The 15,582-nt window shown below is 44.3% G+C and overlaps 1 protein-coding gene across 3 annotated transcripts in view; it reads left to right on the top strand.

Moving 5' to 3' along the window:
- Nucleotides 1-4,519: 4,519 nt before the first annotated feature.
- The window catches only part of ATP2B4 (ATPase plasma membrane Ca2+ transporting 4), a 190,778-nt gene continuing 179,715 nt past the window's right edge, over nucleotides 4,520-15,582 (top strand). For 2 of the 3 annotated variants that reach the window (XM_042463091.1, XM_042463089.1), the window contains exon 1: nucleotides 4,520-4,830. The gene's annotated coding sequence lies outside the window, so the exon portion shown is untranslated. Of the gene's footprint in view, nucleotides 4,831-7,805; nucleotides 8,016-15,582 lie in introns of those variants that run through there. The other variant, XM_042463090.1, reaches the window with a different exon arrangement.

The following is a 15,582-nucleotide window of genomic DNA, read 5'->3' as shown; positions in this document are numbered from 1 at the left end:
CTTTGGTCACCATAAGTTAGAAATGACTTGAAGACACACAATAACAACAATGTCAGAACCTCTGGAGGGCACTGGGTTGGGGAAGCTTGAAAATTGGTTTAAGTAGCAATGTTCTTAAGATATCATTCTTCAACTGTATTATCCATCATCAGACACAATAGTCCAGGTGACTTCTGGACGAAGCACAATAGAGTGGTACTATTACTTCCTTGCTGACTAGTGTGGAACTTGTGGTCTACTAAGAACCCTAAATCCCTTTCACATGTACTGCTATCAAACCAGTTGACACCAGGTGTCATCTATCCTATACAGTGGAAGCTCACCTTACATGGGGGAATCCGTTACGGACCACCCCCCCCCCCCCCCCGTGTAAGGCTAATTCCACCTATGCCCCATTATAGTGAATGGGGCTCGTGCATGTGGTGGTATGGTGTGCGTGCACTCAGTGGCCACATACTCAGTTGATAGTATTGCAGCATGGCTTCCACATAAACCAGAAGCTGCATATGGCGTGCCCGTGTGTGGAGTGGGCGCACTGTATTTGCACATCTGATTTTCCTGCCTAAATGTATAATCTTATATTTACATTTGTCCTTGTTGAAATTAATTGTGTTATGTTTGTCATCTTTGACCCACTTTTCCAATCTGCTGGGATCACATTCAAATTTGATTCTATCCTATTAGCTAATCTTCCTTGTTTGGTGTTATTTGAAAATCTGATGAACATGGCCTCTGCTTCTTCATCCAAGTGTAACCCATGTTGGCCATATTTGCAGAACATCCCTACAAAGGTGTATACATGTATGCTCTAAAATGGAACAACTTTCGATTGTCTATCTAAGGAAAAAGAAGGGTTAGCTGAAGAGGCTTCTCTTAGCCAAAATTTTGTAGCCAGTATCCATTTCTGAAAGAATCACAGAATCACTGAATCCTAGAGTTGGATGAAACCACAAGGCCATCCGTTCCAACCGTCTACCATGTAGGGACACACAATCAATCTTAACAATTCTGTGATGTCTTTCTTATGAATGTAGTCCCATGAATGCCAACAGTAGGTGTGTCAAGATTGCAGATTAAATGATTGGGATACATCTGAACCCCCTCTCCCAACACACACAAACCAAGTTTTATATCTCCCAATTTGCAAACAATGTATTATAGATAGGAAATTCCCTTGATAGAAGATGACACCTATGAGGAAAGAGTGATTAGCTTAAAAATTCTGTGATGTCTTTCATAAGTGGGTGATCGTTTGAGACATTACTACCTTCTGTTAAACCAAATATTGGGTAACATCTCTCAGGAAGACCAGATAGACACTTTTTTTGTAAGACTTCCCTTGTTTTAGAGAACTTCCTGATATCATGATTATCTTTACTCATGAGATCCATTAAAAAGGATTCCAATTTCAAACATAGTCATTCTGGGAATCTACATGAAACATAAACCAAGACTACTGAAATCACTGGCCTAGGCTAAACCTATTTAAGCTGAAATCAATCTTTCAGCCCCCCAGAATCCAGAATTTTAGCCAGTTAGCTCATTCTCTTTTTCAAAGTCCTCGCCCTGATAGAGAAGCCCTGATAGGGGTTTTTAGAATTTTAACTGCATCTTGTTTTATTGTTGTAATCCGTTTGGATTCCAAGTGATTAAGTGGAATATAAATTATTATTATTATTATTATTATTATTATTATTACATGCTTAAGGAACTCTCTTCTCTGTGGGTATTTTTTTAAAACCACACTCATTATTTTCCTAAACTTGTGTTTTCTTAAGGTTCAAAGTGCATATCCAACCACATTCCGTGTATTTTATATAATGAAACCAAGATTATATGCTCACTTTTGCCCAGAGTACCCATTAATTCCATTTCTTGAGCTTTATTCCCAGTTGGTGACAATCAGGGCCAAAATGGTTAATCACTTTGAATTCTCCTTCACTTTCTACTAAATGAAACTGCTAACAAAGACAGTGAGGAACAGTTTGATTTCCAACAAGTATCAGGCTAGTTGAAATTTCCCACTTCTGCACCTTTCTTTTTAGTGCTTGGTAGTCTGATCTAGAAGGGTATAATCCAAACCTTCATTTTGGCTTGGAGGACTATACTTGATTCTCACAATGATACCATTGTTTTCTTCTTCTATACTGTAATTTTTACTGAAATTTTGCCAGTCCATACTCCAAGTCAAAGATCTCCTCACTCTTGTACACATGGTCTATTCCTTTTGAATAGGAAGTAGCCTTCAATTACTGAATTCCATTTATAAGTGTTATTCCATCAGTTTCATAAAAACCTATTGAATCCTACCTTTTTTCCTGTGTTAAGAGTTTGAGTTCATTTTGTTTGCATTCCATGGTCTCTGAGCTGTCTCAGAAGCCCTGACCAGTATATCCAATGGGGAGCAATACTTGGAGATACACTTCAACAACATCTGGAAGGCCATATGATTCCTATCTCTGATGCAGAGATATGTCAGCCTTGTTTCTAATTGAATGGCTTCCTTATTACTTTTACTACCCTCTGGCAAGATGCCATTCCAATGCATGTTTCCCCAGTTATTTGATATCCTCGTGGTCTATGAAATATTGTCTCCTACTATAGGATTTAGCTTAAAGCCCTCCTGATTTCATTGATTCATATGACTAAGATATCCGCCCATGAAATGAAATTAAACATTTAATTGCCTTCTGTCTGAGCATACTCCAACCGCTAGCCTTGATTAGAAAAGACACAATTAATAGATAGTTGAATGATAAATCAACAGTTATGTTAACCCATCTGATTCAATAGATCTGCTCTAGATAGGAGGTGGTTGGATTTGGGCTCTGGTTGGCAGGTGCTTCAGCACTCTGCTTTGCTCTAAAAGTTGGGTCAAAGTAGAGACAGCCTTTCTACTTTCCTTTGTAGATATGTAGACAGAGAACACTGAATTTCTCAAGAAGTCTTCATGTTTTGCATCAGGAAAACTTTAGGTGGTCTAGAGACAAAGCATGGCAATCAGTCCCAATATTGGGGGGGGGGGGGAGTACTCCTTGAGAAATTCAGTGTTATTTACCTACATAGGAGCCTGTGGCTTCACAAAGGAAGGAGACAAGCTGGATTCTGAGGAAACATCTTCTTTGAATTGGAAATGGACATTAAATTTCCTTGACTATGAAAACTTACCAATGACCGCATGGCCAAAGGGGGAGGAGGTGTCAGTCTGCAACAGAAAATGCAAGCCTAGGATTGACATCTTCAATGTCTTTCTCCTTTTTGCCTGATGAAGAAGCCAGTGTGACTTCGAAAGCTTGCAACATGTAATTGTGCATTTTGATTGGTCTAATAAAGGTATTGTTTGGATCCCCTCAGGTGGGGCTCTCTTTAGAGTCCCACCATCTCCTCCTTCCTTTCCCCCTTAAAAAAACAAAACAAAAAAAATATTTAGTCATTTTTGTTTTTCTATATTCCTTTGAAATAATCCAATTCTTCTATAATTCCTAATTTTAGAGTATCTATTTAGATTTTTTATTCTTAGTGTCTTCATTAATTCTAAATAAATACTATAGAATATATAAAAGAGCCATATGCTGCTGAACCAATCCATCGATTGGGATAGCAAAACGATTTATTTGTAAGTGGGAATGAGGCCATCAGCGTCAAAAAGATGTGGATTAAATGGGTCTAGTGCGCATGGGCTCCCCTCACTGAATTGCTTCAGCGATTTGACTTAGGTGGGAACCAGGGTCCTTTGAACTGGCTCAAACCCAATTGTGGTCCAGTTTAAAAGGTTGCAGGAATGAGGCTGCAGTAAATTTGTATTTGTACTGTGAAGTCGAAGGCTTTCATGGCCAGCATTCATAGTTTTTTGTGGGCTTTTCAGGCTACGTGGCCATGTCTAGAACTCTTCTAGAACAGTGATTCCCAACTTGTGGGTCGAACGACCCTTTCACAGGAGTCGCCTAAGACCATCGGAAAAACACATATTTCTGATGGTTTTAGAAAATAATTTTATGGTTGGGGGGGTCTCTACAACATGAGGAACTGTATTAAAGGGTCGCAGCATTTGGAAGATTGAGAAGCACTGTTCTAGAACATGGCCACAGAACCTGAAAACCCCATAAAAACCTGTACTGTTTGTTTGTAGTGTATATATAAGTTGGTATTGTTGCACGTATGTGTTTCCTATAATAAAACATGTGGGTGAAGGGGGGGGGGGAACACCCCAACAAAACCTGGACCTTTGAAAGAGGCAGAGAGTGAGTGCCTGCCTTCCTCCCTCTTTCCCTCCCTTTTTTGGAGGACTGAGTCTGGCGTTGCCATGACGAGCTTTTCCTCCGCCTCTCTGGCTGCTGAGTAAAGATCAAGAAGGAAGGAAGGAAGGACTCTGCTTGGAGGGGGAAATGGAAAAGGGCTGGATTTTTGAAAGCAAGAGTGAGAGAGAGAGAGAGAGAGAGGCGGAGGCAAAGGAGAGGAAGAGGCGGGCTGACGAGCGAGGAGGAGAGAAGGGGTGGCTGCTGGGTGGGAAGAAGGAGGAGAAGCCGCCGCACTGCTATGGCTTGGGTGCCTCGAGGGGGGTCCCGCAGAGAGTTGGCTGATAGGGCTCCTCTTTCTCCCTTCGCCCTCAGCTCGGCTGCTCCAAAGTTGGGGAAGGCTTAAAGCCTGGCAGCTCCCTTCCCTGAGTCCGCCTCCTTCCCTCCCTCCTCCTCCTCCTCCTCCGTGGAAATCCAGGGGTTTTCCCCAGTCTCTCGGGCAGCCTCTGAGTCCAAGGCGACGAGGGAGGGCTCCTCCTGCTCTTCTTCTTCTTGGGCGGGTTTTGCAAGAAGAGAGGGACTCCAAGGATTCCAAGTAAGCTCCGTTTGCTCTTTCTTTCTTTCTTTCTTTCTTTCTTTCTTTCTTTCTTTCTTTGGGGGGAGAATTCTTATTAATCTATATCTATACTTCTGCCTTCTGCTTTCCTCTGCCCCAGGCCTGGAGGGAAAGCGAGGCAAGAAGGGACCCAGGCCTTTGCAACAAAGACGGGGGATTCATTTCTCTTTTCTATGCCTTCTTTTCTCAGCCTCCGAGAAGGAGCCAAGCAGGGAGGAAAAAAAAAAGGGGGGGGTATTTTAATGCTATTCTGTTCTCTCTCTGTTTTGCTTTCTCTCAGAGGCTGCATCCAGACTGGGGAAATAACCTGGTTTGGCCCCGCTTTCACTCTTTTTCTGGCTCTTTGCTATGGAATTCTGGGAGTAGGAGCTCCAACTCCCAGAATTCCATAGCAAAGAGCCAGACAGAGTGGGATAGCTGTTTGGTGGTTTCACACACACACACACACATATACAAAACAAGCACACATAAATATACTCACACACATAACACACACATATATACACTATAACAAACACACATATAAAAAGATACACAAACACACACACATATATACTGACACACATATATAAAACACACATAAATACACACACACAATACACATATCTATAACAAACATATAACAAACAAATGCACACACACATAAATATACACACCCACATATAAATACACACACATAAATACACACACAGTCATAGCAAACACACACATGTATAAAACAAACCTATATAACAAGCATAAACACACACACACACAGAGGGCTGAGGGAGGGATGCCTTCTTTTCCCAGCCTTTGGGCCCTCTGGCTCCGTTGTTCCTCTTCCGAAGTGATCACATTATTCCACAGCCCTCCCAGGCTTCCAAACCCAGTCTGCAAAGAGTCCTTGGGTGCATCTCCCCGGAACGCAGTTGGACACCCTTTAAAGTGCTAGAGCCCCCTTTCCCCTGTGGGGCGAGGGGGGGTTACCTCAGCAAACTACAATTCCCAGGGCGGTGTAAGGCAGTCAGAGAGATGGGAAGGCGGAGTGGAGACGGGGCAGCCTGGCGCGCAAAGCAGCTGGGAGGCTGCGCTTGGGTCGAGGGGAGCCTCCTTCCTCAGATGCAGCTCCTCCGGACTCTCCGCTCCAGGGCAGCCGTCTGAGGAAGGAAGGAGGCTCCCCTCGACCCAAGCGCACCCTCCTAGCTGCTGCCTTTCAACGATGGTGATGCAAGATCCCTTGTGTGATGGGCAAACTTTAAGCAACGCCTTCCCGTTCCTGGTTGCCTGCAGGGAGGAGAGAGGCCGGCTTGGCTTGCCATCTCCCCCGCAAGGCTTGGCACCCTTGCGATTCCCCCCCCCCCCCCCTCTCTCTCTCTCTCTCTGTGTCTGTTGGCGAAAGTGGCCCAGGAAAAAGCAGGAGGGTGGGAGTCCCTCTGCAAAAGAAAGGAGGAGGGGAAGCAGTGGAAAGGCCCGCGCGAGGGATGCGATCTCTTGGAGGGATGTGGATTTGGGGCTTGCTTGTTGTCCCTCTCCCCTCCTGGGGCAAGGGCCCTGGGCAAGGCGAGGGCGTCGGGGGGGCGTAGCGGACCTTGCAGCACAGTACCCTGATTATCTTACCGGCGGGGAAGGAGTACAATGCTGGCTCTGTGTGTGTGTTTCTGTCTCTGTCGCCGTTGGATGACCGTTGGGGGTTTTTTAAATGGGGAAATGGAAATGGGAAGGGCTTCTTTGGAGAGGAGGGTCTCCTGCTCCGCCCTGACAAAATGGATTGCTGGCTGGCTGCATATGCGGCGGGGAAAGGAGAAGAGGAAGCCCGAGCAAAAGGCTCTGGAGGGAAGGAGCCGAGTCCGCCCCCTCCCTTTCGACCCCTTTCCCACCTTCTCCCTCTCGCACCCAGCCTTCTCGCCCTAGAGAGGTCCTCCTCAGCCCGGGTGGCCAGATGTCCTCGCTGTCAAGGAGGACAAAGAAAGGAGCCTTGTCAAAAACTGAAACTGGAGCATGCACACACAAAAAAGTATAGGCACTTAAATCCTAGAGTTGGAAGAGACCGCAAGGGCCATCCAGTCCAACCCGGGGCCATGCAGGAACTCACCATCAAAGCACCCCCAGCAGATGGCCTCTGTTTGAAGACCTCCAAAGGAGGAGACTCCACTACACTCCGAGGGAGTTTGTTCCACAGCCGAACAGCCCTTACTCTCAGGAAGTTCCTCCTGATGTTGAGGCGGAATCGTTTTTCCTGGAGCTTGCATCCATTGTTCCCTGTTCTGTTTTCTGAAGCAGCAGAAAACAAGCTTGCTCCCTCCTCAATACAATAAACAGGGCTATCATGTCACCTCTTAACCTTCTCTTCTCCAGGCTAAACATCCCCAGCTCCCTAAGCCTCTCCTCGTAAGGCATGGCTTCCAGACCCTTCACCATTTTGGTCCCCCTCCTCTGGACATGCTCTGAAAGAGACAAAAGCTCCAATTTCTGAGTCTACCGAAGTTATCAAATATTAGAAGCACTGGGGCCCAAGGTTTACATGACTATTTCCTTTCCACCCACTGCTTTCCTCCTCCTCCATACATGCATTCCAGAAAAAAAATGGAGCTCAAGGCACTCCTATAAATGTCAATTCACGCTGCTCCAAATGGAGGTCCTTTGGAAATGCCAGAAGGAGGTGGAAAGGCAGGAGACGTCCTGGGCAAAAGAGGACACCTGTCCCTCCCCAGGGCCCTCTGTCGGGGGTGCTTTGATGGTGCCTTCCTGCCTGGCAGGGGGTTGGATTGGATGGCCCTTGGGGGTCTCTTCCAAGGGTATGGCTCTTCTATGTGTGATTTGTATGCATGGTCCCAGAGTCGGGGCGTGTGTGTGTGTGTGTTGCGAAGCGGGGCGTGTGTGGAGGAATGTCGTACCACTGCAGAGATCGGCCAAGGAGAGGGAGAGGGAGGAGGCTTCCTGGGGAAAACAGGGAGGGAAGGAGGGAGGAAGGAAGGAGACTCCCAGCCTGGAACAAGGGCGAAAGGGTCGGCTTGGAGAGCGGTCTGGTCCTCCGATGAGGCCCGATCTGCTGGGAAGGGGAAGAAGCGGAGGCAGGCCGGAGGTGGCGATGCCCGCATAAGGCAAGGAGGTGAAGCAGAAGCCTGGAAAAGAGGGGGAGAGAAAGGGCAGCCTGGTCCAACTTGTTCTGCTGCTGCAAAGCGCTGGTGAGTTCAGCCGAAGCTCTTTCTCCCGCCCCAGCCTTGTCCTTTTATACTTGCTAGGAGGCTGCCCAGGACTCACCATGGTGATAGGATGCAGATATACAGCTGGAAAATCAGGATGCAAAGGGATCTCCTGGCACCTTTGAGACTAAGGCTGCATCCATACTGGAGAAAGAACCCGCTTTGGCCCCGCTTTAAGTCTTTAATGGCCCAAGGCTATGGAATTCTGGGAGTTGGAATTTGTTTGCTCTGGGCCCCACAAGAAACTCCAAGTCCCAGAATTCCATAGCCTTGGGCCAGAAAAAGTTAAAGCGGGGCCAAACCGGGTTATTTCTCCAGTCTGGATGCAGCCTAGTACCTTTCTCCCTCTGCTGATTCTGAGGAGGCTGAAGATGTCAGCCAGCCCTGTAAGAAAGCAGCCTTGAATGGTGGTGCTAAAAAGAGAAGGAGTAGTGATATATGGTCTCCGCCTGTGCCTTTTCTGTTCCCTACAGGTGTGAAACCAAGGGATGAGAGCCAGTCCAATTCCTTCCATGCTTTCCCCTCCTCTCTCTCCAATAAGAGGTTTCTTTTCATTGCTGAAAACATACTGTTCTGTAGCTCAGGTGGGTTTAATTGGCAGTTGGGAAACCCATTTTGCCCAAACCAACAGAGGAGAGGAGGAACACATTACCTAGGAGTGTGTTCCGTTCAAGTCAGTGGATCTCTTTTTCTGCAAAAAGTGTGCACAGGTTTGTGGTGTTGTACATAAGGGGTGGGGTGGGGCTCTGGGAGGGGGCTTGGGCTCTTACCCTGCAGAGATCTCCCTTATCTCCCTCCCCACTTTACAGCAGCAGCTGACACCAGGGACTCTTCCTTTGCTTAGATGTGCAGAACTGTTGAAGTCTGACACGTTTGATAATAGGACTGCCAAATGGCTGCGTATCTCTCCGTAGCAGATGGAAGCACCCAGTGTTCTCCCCCCCTTCCCCCATTAGCACCAAGGCAATCCTGTCTGACTTCATGCCAGTCTCCTGACAGGTGGGGAAAAACACCACACTGCACAACCTTATTTGGGGGAAACTTCCATCTGGTGGTGGATTGCCTGCTACAGAAAGGACAGTGTTGTCAAAGTTCCTTTCCCTACTCCTGTTGCTGCCCTTCCCATTTGTTTCACCCTCTGTGTACCTTCACTTCAGCCTCTGCAGCCATGACATTCTCTGCCGCCTCCTTTCTCTATACGTGGTCTTCTAGTTTCCTTGGTCCATGTGCTGGGGTTTGCTGGGTTTTAATTCTGGCAGAAAAGAGAAGCTTCACAACTTGATTGTATTCAGAACTGCCAGTCAATGACATGCCCATCTTCACACCTCCCCTCCCCTCCCCTCCATGCTGCAAGATGAGTTTATAGTAGTCTCTGATGAGCCTTGTGCAAATGCGGGCTAGCTGCTAGTAGCTGCTTCAGATGGTGCAGCGCAGTCCTACCTTAGACCACTCCCTGTGCAGAGAGGATAGAAAGCTGAAAGCAACAGTGTGCAGGTCACACAAACATACATGGAGCTGGCTTTATACACTATCAATCCCAAGTATTCATAGGCTTGGCTCTTAGGGATCTTCATCCTCCTTGCTGGGTTGAAATCTGAGCTCTTTTAACTGGCGCTACCATTGACTGCACAAGAGGCGTTGTGCAAGTGGGATTCTGTGTCATGGAGCTACAGCCACTTCCAAGGTAGAGCAGTAAGCTTGTGGTAAAATTTGGGTGGGGCATTCAGGCTTGTTGGAAACCAGAGTTGGAACATATAAATCGAAGCAGGGTAGAAGAGATATGGCATGAGCAGAAATTGGGAATGAAGGTAATAAGAGTGACAGAGTTGAGAGGAAAACCAACAGGCTGAGCACCAGGGCTTTTGAACAGCCAAACTGTAATGTTTTGGTAGCATTTAAAATTTGGTGGGATCTCGTAGTGGTGTTGGTGCAATACAATATTGTGATCTAGTTGTGGGCAAGGGTTGAATGATAGTCCTCTTTAGGGTTATGTTGGCTACTTTTTTTTCCCCCAGTGGAATTTTGATCTGCTTTAGTAACCTTACTTCCCTGTTTGCACCCGCCTGTCAGATTAAATGTGGAAGAAAAGCCTCAGTAAAACCACAGTACAGTAATCACCAGGATGATGCATACCTTTTCCGTCTATCACCTATGAATCTAAGAATGCATAGGATGTGTGTCTGGACTGAATTCCTGCATTCTGCAGGGGAACACTTGAATTTAATGATGTTATTTCATTCAGTGCAAAAGCTGAAACTGCACTAATGTGTTGATTTTTGTTCTTGGGTTTGGTTTGGTTTGTAATTCACCAGCATACCTATGGATACCAAGACACCCTTTGAAGTATGTCAGATGCCTGGAAAGTCAGAACTCCCAAGTCCTCAGAAGAACCATGCATAGAAAGATGGAATGGAAAACTGCATTTTCAGTGCTGTAGAGAGGTGGGCAGGAGGCACTAGCCCTCTGATCTACAAGGGAGCATTGAAAATGACTTAAGGTAACCTAGGTTGCAGAGTATGGCCTATTTGTGCTGTCCCTTGTTTCCCCAAGAGGGTGTAACATATCTCTCCAGAAGGGGTTTGTCTCCTTGTTCCAACAAGTATAGGAATTGTTCACATCCTTTCATTTCTTGACCCTGAGGGAAATCTGATTTAAGACATCAATGGAAGAAGGAATATAATGAAGTAGTGTGGAGTAGGCTGTGCAGTCTCTGCCCTAGTCTCTGATACAATAATCAACCTAGATGTGCAACATTTAGATTCCACCTGTAGTAAGAGAAACTGCTTTCTTTGGCAATTTGGAAAGCCTTACCATGAATTCTTCAGGGCAAGCCAGTGTATTTTTGGTGCATTGTGCGCTTGTTTTTAGTGGCCACCTATTTCAAATGCCCACCCTTCAAATGGCCTCTTTTATTTAATGTTCCAGGGTGATTGAAGGGTTTCTGTAGTTTCAATTTGTACATTTATAATGGAAGAAAATTGGCAATTCTTTGGTACCTTGACTGGTGTTGCAGAAAAATGTGTTTATTTGTTTTATTTTACACAATATAGCAATTTTTTCCTAAATATTTATTTCACAGACTATAATGTTAATAAGAGGAGCAGCATACGCTGCCATTGTCTTTTTGATAGGGCATAAACTTCCAAATTGCCCATTTATCATTGTTGGCTGGGATCTGACCATGAGTTACCTCTTTCCAGCTCACCATTCCAATTTTTGTAGCCTATTAATGGTGTGTGTATATGGGAAGGGTCATAGTTCACTGCTTAGGGCTGAGAAATAGCCCTGTCAGAAATCCTGGAGAGCTGCTCTTGGCAGTCTGTATTCATGATACTGAGTTAGAAGGACCAGTGGTCTGGCTCTCTATAAAGCACTTCCCTACACTATCAAGACCAGCAGTGTTTCAGAAGGAATATTAAACATTGCTGTTCCATGAGAAGAAACCATTTGTGACAGCGCTGTACTGGAAGATAAATTATTGGGGAAGAATAAGAAAGAAAGAAGTGTGTCAGAATGCTACTGTATTTACACTCAGTGTCTTTTGGACCGGATATACAACACTTGCTCGTCCTTGTTATACAAGTGTTAATAAGCTCTGTATTTTCTTTCTGCCAAACCATTGTTCATGAGCTGTCCTGGAGCAGAAGTGTTAAACTAGCCTTTGAAGAGAATGGCTTTATACCACAGATGGTAGCAGAAGCTTTAAACTTGCTCCAAAAGTTTCTTCTGTCTTGCTTGCTGTTGTCTTACCAGGTCTGTTGTTGACTTGTGAAGCTTATTAGTTCAAGAATTTGCCCTCTGTTTCACTGGGCTTGCACTTACTCATGTAATAAGTTGTGCTACTAAATTCATCAAAAGTTGCTGTTGTAAATTGGCTCTCTCCTCTGTGAGCTGTATGGGGTCAGATATTTCAGACTTTTGTTAGTAGACAAAATGTTCATATCTAAGATAAATCAGAGATCTGTTGCATTGATAGTTTGACAAATTATTTTTTCATTATTCTTCATACAAAAGGCATATTATTATTGCTTTTAAATACAAGCATATATATCCTTTTACTGTGGATACAAAAATACAGACTTGAATGGAATACCACAGTTTTAAACGTAAAGTAGTTCCACAAATTATAACAAGAAAGTTAACATTAATAGAAAACTACCTAAAGATACATGACACAAAAGATCATAATGAGAGAAATTTGTTGCTTCTTTTAATAAATCTCAAATTATTGACAAGTCAGATTAGCTCCTATGAAAATGTGTTCCTGAATAGCTGGTAAATCTGTAACAGTCTTTAATTTTTGGCAACAAGTCTGTGACATCTTGTGAAATGTGCAGAAACTTAAGTTTTAGCTCTTTCCTCGCTAGATGTTTTGAGCTGTCAGGTCCTGATTCTGATCTACTGAGTCCTTTTTGCTGTTTTCAGACATAGCTATGATGAAGCCATCTCTATCATGCCAGAGGGCTCTTTACAATGCCACTAAGTCAAAGAGAGGTTTACACCAATGATGCTAATAGATGGGCAGTTGGATCAATTGGGCCACCCTCCCTTCTCGCTTACTGTTCATTTTGTCCTCGTTTGTACTGAAGGGCCAGAACCCATATTGACACAGTGGAATGGCAGGAGATCGAAGTCTGATTTAGCCAAGTGCTGTCCAATGTATGTCTATTTTGGAAATACTCTAAGGAACAAGACTATAGCTGCTTATTCTTTCTAGGGACTTTTTGTCTTTTATTACTTGCATATCCCTGTCTGGGTTGCAGCTTGGTTACATTGGTTTCTCTCTCTAAAACTGCATCAAACCAGATTAGTTTTGGTATATTATCTCACGTGTATAGGGTGGACATAAGTGATTTGGTGACTTAGTGCATAAGATGCCAATTCTGAAGATTGTATGATCAGAAGAATGGCAGTTCAAGGCCCAAGTGCCTAATGTAGGAGTGAGCTCCTGTCACTAGTCCCAGCTTCTGCTAACCCTGCAGTTCGAAAGCATGTGAAAGTGCAAGTAGATAAATAGGTACCACTTCATTGGGAAGGTAACAGTGTTCCATGCAGTCATGCTGGTGACCTGACCACTGTGGTCGTCTTCGGACAACACTGGCTCTTCAGCTTAGTAATTGAGATGAGCACCACCCCCTACAGTTGGACACAACTGGACAATCTTGTCAAGGGAAAACCTTTACTTTTATAGGGTGCACATAGGCTGCATCAGTGAATCTCAGGCTTTTGAACAATTGCTGTGACATTTTTTTCCTGTCAGGAGTTTCACATTACTGTATATTGCTATTTTGGGAGAATGGAAGAAAGATATTTGGTCATCCTGCTGAAAGTCTGTTTCAGGAGACCCATTTCCACTACACAATTATAGCACTGTAAATACACTTTTAACAGCTGTGGTTCCATTCTGTAGTATACTGGGATTTGCAGAATAGCAGGTGCTGTAGACTACATGTAAGAAGACAATGGCAAACCACTTCAGAGTATTCCTTGCCTAAGAAAATCCTATTAAATTCATGGGGTCACCATAGGTTGACAGGCAATTGAAAGACACATACCTGCATATATTTAGAATTTTTGGCCTGAGACCTCCAGTGTCTCACCAAACTAGAAGCCCCAGGATTTCACAGGATGCAGCCATGGCAGTTAAAGTGGAATCACTGGTTATGACTGTAGTGTGAAAGGGTCCAGTGTGATAGACTCATCACTATTTATAGCAAAGTACCTCAAATATAAACCTTTGTGGTACCAAAATTGGCTTCTTTACTCCCTCATCTTACTAAAGGAAGAGGATTTAGAATCCCGCTGAATGGGTGTTAATAAATACAGTACTGTATATACTCATGTATAAGTCTAGAAAATTTAGTCAAAAATTGACCAAAAATTGACTTGATTTTAATTGAGTTAAAATACTTTAGCTCTTATTTTAAAAAGGAATCATCCCTTGGTGATAGGCAAGAGTGTAATCTGTCCTGGAAGCACTAACCCCACTCTAATCACTCATCCATCCAGCCTTTAGTATAAGCACAAACATGCCTGCTGGAATTTTGTTTTCTTTTGCTTCATCCTTTAGATCCTTTGTTACATGCCTCTAAGTTTTACTCTCGACTTACTAATGGGTCATGTCAAAATCCATACTTTTTGTCCTCAAATCTGCCTTCAACTTATACATGAAGTCGACTTATAGTCGAGTATATACAGTAATTGTTCTGCTGTGGGCTCTGAGCAGAATTGCATTTGGTCCTCCATATTTGCAGAAGGGGAGGGTTCTTCTGTACGTCTGTCCCACCAAACTCTTTCTATACCCTAGTGGACAAGGAAGGAAGGTTCACTTCCTAAGCAGCTGTTGAGGGAAGCAATCCAAGTGGTCCTTAAAATATAAAAAGTCAATAATGTAAGTAGCACATTTAACCATACATGCCCATTTGCTGTTGTTTGCCTGCCAATCGTTTCAGATTTAGGTTAACTTATCACAAGTTGGCAAGGTTTGTTCAGAGGGGGTTTGCCTTTATCTTCCTTTCAGGCTGAGAGAATGTGACCTGCACAAGATCAACCAGTGGGTTTCCATGGCTGAGTGGGGATTTGAACCCTGGTCTCCAGAGTTATAGTCCAATGCTCAAGCCACTATACCATGTGGGTATATACTATCCTATGAAATGGACAACCTATGAAACCTAAAAAAAAAACCCATGCTGTTTAATGTTAGATTGAAAGTACGGATTGGATAGGTTTAATTAGGAAGAAAGGCTCCTTTTAATAATAATAATAATAATAATAATAATAATAATAATAGGATTTATTTATATGCCGCCCAATCACTGGGAATCTGGGCGGCTTACAGCAGAGGGGATAATAATTAGACAGTTTGCTGCCCTCAGGCTTACAATCACAACACAAAAGGAGAAGGGAATGGTGAGGATCGGAGGGATCAGGTCCAGCATACTTCTCTCCCTCTGAGGTCTGGACCAAGGCAGATGGACCGGAGGGAGGGCTCTTTTTCTTAATCAAGGCCGGCCTGATGGCGTTGGGCCTGTCCTTTCACTCCCTCCCAGGCCAGAAGATGACAGGTGGAAGGAGGGAGGGGAGGTAGGGTTGCCATAAGTCAGGACCTCCAAACTGGGACAAATGTAGGACAAATGTAGGGCCACATTTTCAAATGTAGGACACTTTTTAAAAAAATGGAGGACACATGAAAAATTTGATAATTTTTAAAAAATGTTAATATAAATGCATGTTTCTCCGGCTGCTCAAAATGGAGGACATTTTAGCATTATTCCTAGACAGATGGCAGAAATGTACTTCTCTTTCTGGCCAAATACCCCCCCCTCCCGCCCAATTCTACAACTACATGTCCCACTTCCAAGCAGGCATAGGATTTGAAAGACCACAGGCACCTCCTTTTGCCACTGCACACTACAAGTCCCACTCCCAAGCAGGCATAGGATTTGAAAGACCACAGGCACCCCCTTTTGTCACTGCAAACTACAAGTCCCACTCCCAAGCAGGCATAGGATTTGAAAGACCACAGGCACCCCCTTTTGCCACTGCAAAC

The sequence above is a fragment of the Sceloporus undulatus genome, chromosome 4 (assembly GCF_019175285.1).
Source record: "Sceloporus undulatus isolate JIND9_A2432 ecotype Alabama chromosome 4, SceUnd_v1.1, whole genome shotgun sequence".
NCBI lineage: Eukaryota > Metazoa > Chordata > Lepidosauria > Squamata > Phrynosomatidae > Sceloporus > Sceloporus undulatus.
This window is presented reverse-complemented; position numbering and strand designations above follow the sequence as displayed.